This window comes from Rattus norvegicus, chromosome Y (assembly GCF_036323735.1).
Source record: "Rattus norvegicus strain BN/NHsdMcwi chromosome Y, GRCr8, whole genome shotgun sequence".
In the NCBI taxonomy this organism is placed as follows: domain Eukaryota; kingdom Metazoa; phylum Chordata; class Mammalia; order Rodentia; family Muridae; genus Rattus; species Rattus norvegicus.
Window position 1 is genome coordinate 36069902 of NC_086040.1, and position 7679 is coordinate 36077580.

A 7679-nucleotide genomic window follows, 5' to 3' on the forward strand; every position below is an offset into this window, starting at 1 on the left:
TGACATTTGCCTTGTGTTTTGTATCTTTTCATTTTACAACAAATCTGTGCAGTAGAAGTAAATGTAATTAGTGTAATGACAGAGACAGCAAAGTAGAAGAGGTTGTATCATATAGAAAGCTCCCATTGACTAAACTAGTCTTATACTAGGCATGGCACATATTTAATGCCAGGATACAGAAGGCAGAGGAAAGATGATCCCTGTGTTTGAAGCCAGTCTGGTCTACAGAGCATGCTGCAGGATTGTCATGACTGCATGTCTCAAACAAAAACAAAGTCTGGTCTTACTGTTCAATGCCATTTAAACCTGCTGTTTTATACTTTAGAAAAAGAATGAAAATTTAAAAAAAACCATATAGAACAATGGAATAACATGATTAAAAAAGTTTGATAGAAATTAATCTAATGGCACTCCGCAGCATAAAGAGGTAGAAGAAATATGCCTAGATGCATATTTGTTGACTATTAAGATTATCTATATACAGATTGTCTTTGTAGAAATATTTTGTCCTAGGTCTGTGACTTAGAGAATTATGAGAAAAGATATTTAAAGGGAACATGGTAGATAACTAATCAATATATTTCTTTCAGTTGTTTATAAACTTGAAATAGATAGAACTGTGTGGTCCTTGATAAGAATCTACTGTGGTAGCTATCTTCTGATTGAATTCCTTTTTCTACTGAGCATCAACACAAATGGTTGGAGACAAGCTGGAGTAAATCATTTCCTCACCTTTTAACTTAATTCAAGAAACAATTTGTCTCATCATCATCCCTTTGAGGTAGTACAGCACAGAGTCTTGTGAACATGTCCTCACTAAAAGAATGGCCAGCTCACTGGGAGTCTCCTGAGTGTTCTCCACTCTCACAGAGCGTCTGACTTACTGGGACTCCATAAATGTACTCCACTCTGAGTGACTGAATGCAAGGGTGTTCATGAATAACCTGATCAGTGCTCAAGTCAACCTCCCACTAGAGGATTATTGAACTGTGCATCATTTTTTATATATTTGTTTATTAAAGGCTATTCTGTGTAATGATAATGAGGAACTTTCTCTCTTTTGTCTTCCAGATTGCTGAATTCCTGGTGATATTATGGTTCCTGAGTCTTCTGCCGTGCTTCTTTGCTCCAATTATTATCATCCCAATATATGTGTATTCACTTGCCCTTTATGGGTTTATGCACTTCTTTCTTATCAACCCCCCCAAAAACTTTCTACTATAAATACAGATTTTGGTTGTTTAAACTTCTGGTAAGTCTAGAAGGCATGCACAATATTTTGAGCATAGTACATTACCATTGCCTTCCTCAAATGCTTCACTGGACTGTTGGATTGCACAGCCTTAGAGGGAGGATTCACATTGGGACAAGGGAATAGTGCCCAGATTCAAGAGTAAGTGCATTTGTTGGATACCAGATATACTTGAACATTTATAACATGGAAATCAGATAGTGAATTGATTGTATATATTATAATTAATTAACCAGTGTGGTAAAATATAGCACTTTTTTTTCTTTCTAAAGAAAAGAGAGTCAGGTAGAGTGTTATTGTGTAATCCCTTACTTAGAATTTGAAGGTAGAAAGATCAGAAGTCCAAGGCTACTTTATACTGCATTTACCTCAGTATTCTCTTAGATTTCCTATAACTATAAATCCCTATGATGTGTTTATTTTTGTCTAAATCATATATGTGAGTGCCAACATATATGTATGTGTATGGCTACCACATATGTGGTTGGTATTCATGAAAGCCTAATGAGTGTGTCTGATCCCTGAAGGTTGAGTTGTAGACAGTGGTGAACCAAGCATGGGTGATGGGAACTAAGGTCCTTCCTCCACAAAATCAGCAGTACATAACTATAGAGCCACCGATCTAGCATTTCTATAAACTTATTTCTAAATGACGGTTTTGGAAGATTCAGAAAGCTTACTGTGATGATGTTGCAATAGCAGGATGGTATAGATGCGTACTTTGTGAGCAGTGCCTCAGTGAGTCCTTTTTTTTTTTTTTGAGTAGGAAGCCATCATTTCATGCATAATTATTTTCACTGATGAGTAGAATGATCCCTGTTGAATGGATGTGTATCTAGGTCTGAACTGTGTGATGATAAATTTAGACTGATTGGTTGAATAGGCTGGAGTGAGGTATAAAAAGGATTAACAAACTAGTAAACGCCTTCTTTGAAGCAGTGATTTGTTGCTTTTGTAATATCATTACTAAAACAGAAGTGTTATAGGGTATAGGTCATTTAAAATCAGTTTGACTATTTACTCAAACTCCATTTATAAAATTATTCCCTAAAATGTGTGTCAGAGTATTAACTTAATGTTTTCACCATAGTTTTATTTATTGAAAATGTTTGTAAACTTTTGTCCTAAAATAAATATCTTATTTCCCTTTTTTTCTCCTTTATTTTTACTGAAAAATACTTGGTCTTAAAAATAAAGATTGCTCAACATTTATATTCATAGTTGTATCGGAATCTTTAAAATTGACTTATGCTACCTTCTTTTCCCCCCCAAAAAAAAATTAAGAAATTTAAGTACTATATTTCTGTAAAGTTAATGTGTCAAATATAGTGCATTCTATGTATACTAAGGAAGTCTTTTGTCCTCTATCCTATCATTTTTTTGCCCCAACTAGGAATCCAATTAGATAGCACAAAGTCCCAGACTTTCCAATAGTAACATTACCTCATTCTTCTAGTAAGCTAACTAAAGTTGTAAAATAGAGTCCTTAGTTATATCACTAGCGATCAATTTGTTTTGTTTTGTTTATTTTTGTTGCTGCTGCTGCTGCTGTTGTTATTTTTCAAGGCACGTATTTCAGTGTGGCCCTGTTTGTCTGAGACCAGGATCTACAGAACAGGCTAATCTTGAACTCACCCAGATCTGCTGCCTCTGACTCTAAAGGCATGTGCAATGACTGCCTGGGCACAGATCAGGTTTTACCAATTTTTTGTGTAAAATTGTGTGTGCATGGACATGAACTTAAGGGACCTGGAGAGTGTTCAGTGGTTATCAGCACAGGCTGAGGATCATGGAATCAAAATATATCGGCTCCAGAGACCAGTATCTCAAAACTTGTTATTATTGTTTCCATAGCTAATTCAAACCTTATCTGTTATAGATGATATTCAAGATTGATTCATATTATATAGTCATGTATCTCTCTGAAGAGAAATGTTTATAGAATAAAGAGAAAGAACCAACCACATCTGAGGGCAGGCCTGCCATAGTTTCCCTGGTTGAATGTGTCTACTAAATAAAAAAAGGATACATCCAGAGAGCTAAGAATTTAAGCTCATTTTCAGAATTACTATAGTGTCAGAGGAATGCAATATTATCTATAAATTTTCTTCTGTATGATAAAGTAAAGGGAGACTAAGAGGATAAAGTTAAAAGCTATCTCTATCCATTCTCCTCCACGCAGGTACCACTGGGTCCACTGCACAGCAAACAATATCTGTTTCTCCTCTGCAATGACAGGAATTTTTTTTATAATTATAACAGGTTTAAAGAAAACCAGTCAAGGTGAATTTGTGTTAATGCGAATAACAAAGGACTAGCTTAGGAAATACTATGAGAAAGTTGACCGTGCTGTTACACACTATGATCCTGGCCTTACTGAGTAAAGGCAGGAGAATTTCAAGTTAGAGGCCAGCCTGGGGTACATAGTGCAGCCTGTCTCAACCTACTCCCCTTAAGAGAATTGTTATAAGAATTGAGCTATACCCATTTATAAACTCTAAGAGAATATATTGCATGAGTTAGTTGCTTAACAACACATTTATCATTATTTTCAGAATAGTGGTCAGAGGTGATTTTTGTGGAAATGTTAAGGCCAACACAGTCATTACCATTACATTAGTGAAATCAATATTATATAGTCTGTGGGTGCAGTCAAGTGGTAGAGTGCATGCCTCATATGCATAAGATCCTGGGCTTGAAACCCAATGCTCTAAGAGTGTCATTTAGGTTAGAGAATGCAACAGACCTCAGATGATCACACTCCTTGCCAGTTTTTCTCTCTCTGATTTTGTGAGACAGGGTTTTTCTGTGCAGCTGTCCTAGAACTCATATTGTAGACCAGGCTGGATAACAATTCAGAGATCTGCATGCCTCTTCTTCCCTCTTTTGGAATTAAAGGCATGAGCCACCACTGTCTGTCCCTTCCTGTCTTTTATAGGCAAAGAAGAGCTTTGTAGTCAGCCAAGTTTACCCTGTCCAACAAATGATTTGTAGTCCAACACCGGGTTACCTCTCGTGCTTACATCACTTATTTTTCTTACTCCATAGCACAGGCTAGCCTCAAACTTGTTGCACTGCTGCCTCAGCCTTTTAAGTGAAGGCCTACAGGAACGAACCACTATGGCTAGCGTATTCTCTCTCCACTTGGTTTCTGCTTTCCCCAACAACAAACACACACTCATCCACTGTTTACCTTCCAATTTTGCATTCAACTCCTTCCTACTTTACTGGTTTACACACCCTCGTTGTCTGGGCTTAGTGTACGTGTGTTATTTATTGGTTTCCTTTTTAACAGCAGTCATTCTGAATGGTCAGCCTTGCAGTAGAGAACTGATTCTATGTTTTCTCATTTTTTCCTTTCTTTTTCTCATTTTTGAGTATTTACTGCTGCCTTTCATAAGGTACGCTTTGCCAATTTCTGGATGGCCGATCAGCTGAACAGCCTGTCAGTGATTCACATGGACCTGGAATATATGATCTGCTTTTACAATTTGAACTTAAATGGGATGAGAATAAGGGCCTGTTGCCAAATGATCCGCAAGATACAGTATGATTTTGTATTCACACTAGTGAATGCCAGCATAAACAAAGAACTGTTGGGAATGATAACTTCGACAGTTAATGTCATGATGAAAACTCATCCAATAGCATTACACACAGAATTAAATGTGCTTGGCACCCTGTTAGCAATCTCCTTATCTGAAATCATTTATTTGGCATTTAAGTTGTGTTAGGATTTTAGTCAACCTCTTGCCAAAACATTTACAACTTACATTTAAAGAATTCTGCAGTTATATCTCAACGTTCATATGTGTTGGTAGCTGTATCACAATTGCTAGAGTGCCAGCAGCTAGTCCTCATAGAAATGCTCAGGATGCCATTGTAGGAGCCAGTGGTCCAAGTACTGATTGCTTAGAATCAGGTCGAATGCCTGAGAAAGAACATCCTGGTCAGTTCAGAAGTCTTGACCTTCTTCTGGCTCTTTACCCATGCTTAGGTGACACCAAGTTAATTTAGTTAGGAAGTTTGCATTAATTACAAAGATCTAAGTGTAGAGAGACCTAGCATGTACTCACAAAAGATAATGATAAATTGGGTATGGCAGGCCACCACTCACCTGCAATCCCAGCACTGAGGAGGCTGAACCGATAGGATTGCCAGTCGTCCTGGGGTGCATAAATGAAATCCTGTCCCCAAAACAAAAACTACTGCAGAGCAGCAATAAAAAACAATAATGAGCCATAAGCGTTCTATGATTATGAGGAGGCCATAGAGCGTGTGCTCTGGGTGTATGTTTATATTAACTTGCCACTTACAAAGCTGTCTCAGTACCCGTAGTATTTCTCCATTTTCCTATGTTTAAAGTCATATAACAAAGCATGTGTTTTTCTTCCTTTTATTCATAGACTCTTTTCCTATACTTTTATTACACTTGAAAAAAGTACAAAATTGTTTGAGTTGGTTCTAGGATGTTCAGAAATCACAAAAAGAATTGCCCAGTAGTCACCTCAGCTTCTCTCGTTTTCTCAGCCACTAAAGAGGTTGTGCAAGTAGTGTCTGCATAGGAGAAAGTGACTGTGAACCCACGGGATAGGGTTTTATGGATATGCTGATGGGTAGTTGTACTGTGTGAATAAATGGTATGAACAGTTAATTTATTTGAATTGCGATATTGTTTTCGTTCTTCTTTGAAATATTCACAGAACCAGAATTTTGCAACAGAAATACATACAGAGTGCAAGCCACTGTTCAGTGCATTCCTGCTTGGCTTCGCTTCATCCAGTGCCTGTGCTGGTACCGTGACAAAAGAAGAGCCTTTCCTCTTCCAGTAAATGCTGCCTGGCAAATACTCTACAACTTTCTTCACCCTGACATTTCCAGCCCTTTACAACACTCACAAAGGTAGGCTGAGTTCTCCCATCTGAGCCCTTACTACTGCATTCTGTTGCCCTGGACTCTGCCGTCGCTGCTGCTGGTTCTGCTGAGGCTTCAGTACCTGGACATCTCACTTTAGCCTTGAATATAGTTTTAATCTCATTTCAATTAACAGTTATTATCACTAAGATTTTCAGTCAATTGGTTAAAATTGTGATGCTGTTTCAATCCTGTCTGTTGCTCAGTGTCTTTAACCTATGGGTGCGTTGGGTTTTAATTTAGTGGTTTAGAGTGTTTTTTTTTTTTCTGTTAGTTTTTGAGGATTTTTTATTGTTTTTCCTTGGGGGGGTTGGGGAGGTTGAAATTTCCTTGTTTATTAGTGAGGTTAAGAAATGGTTAGGTGCACAAGAATCCCTCTTCCAACCAAATATTTAATATTTAAGTATTTTCTTTGATGAACATGTAAGGATTGTTTACAGCCCATTTAACTGCAAATTGAGTTCTCTGATCGCTTCAGTTTCTCATTTCCATGGAATCCTGCTATGACTTGCTACTGATCTTCTGTTGGGAATAGAAAAAAAAAAAAGTCTTTTAAGTTTAGAACCAAATGCAGACACTCAGTTTGAATTTTTACCATTTCCCATGAACTCTCAGTGATTTTCCATCCTTGCACTAAAATGTATTCCTTCTTTGTCTGCTGAGTAGAGAGTATCAGCCCATACCTTACAAAGTGCAAAGAGCTTTGACTAATGCAGATTAGTAAAGAGCTTTTTAAATACCCACGTAAATTGTTCTCAGTAAACTTTTCTGTGCGGCTCTATTGGGAGATATATTCAGAAGTACAAAACTACTGTTGCTGTAATATGTATCTGATGCCATGTCAGATGAGGTCACTGTTAGTTCCGTGATATTGGTGTCCCTGAACTTTCACAGTATGACATAGGGTCTGTGCTAGAATAGTAATGATAAATGTAGCCATTCTTGTTAAGTGTTAGAATTTAATTGAGTACCTCAGTGAAGGAAACACATCCACAATTCCATAATTTTAGTTCTTGCTAAGGAATGCCAGTACTCAATACCAGTATGCACCTTGATTTATAGATTTGACAGTTGATTTGGAAAAAAAAGATGTGATATGGCTTCTTTTACCAAATTATCAGAAACATCTGCCTCCTGTCTTAGATATAAATGAGTGCTGGGGTAGATTATACTAGTAATATAATTATTAGGAAGTTAAAATTGCTGGAAGGTACTATTGACACAAAATACAGCACTTACCTCAGGAAATAAGGAATAGTTAAGTCTTGAGGCAAACCTAAGTGCTAGTAGCCTGGGAGCACAGACTCAGGTTATAACCACCGGAGGTGATCACATAATATTTTATTTGATACAAAACAAAGAGAAACATAATTAAGTGCATTTATCACATTGATGATCACTGCCAATAAGCAGGCTACAGCAAAACAAGTGGAACTCTGTATAAATCTAGGATGTCTGATAACATGTTTAGCTTTCAGATTGGTAAAGGATGGTGCCCTGCTGAGCATACATT

At 37.2% G+C, this 7679-nt stretch overlaps 1 pseudogene; it reads left to right on the forward strand.

The window, feature by feature from the left end:
• Window positions 1-574: 574 nt before the first annotated feature.
• LOC134484292 (solute carrier family 53 member 1-like) lies at window positions 575-6245 on the forward strand (annotated as a pseudogene).
• Window positions 6246-7679: the final 1434 nt, after the last annotated feature.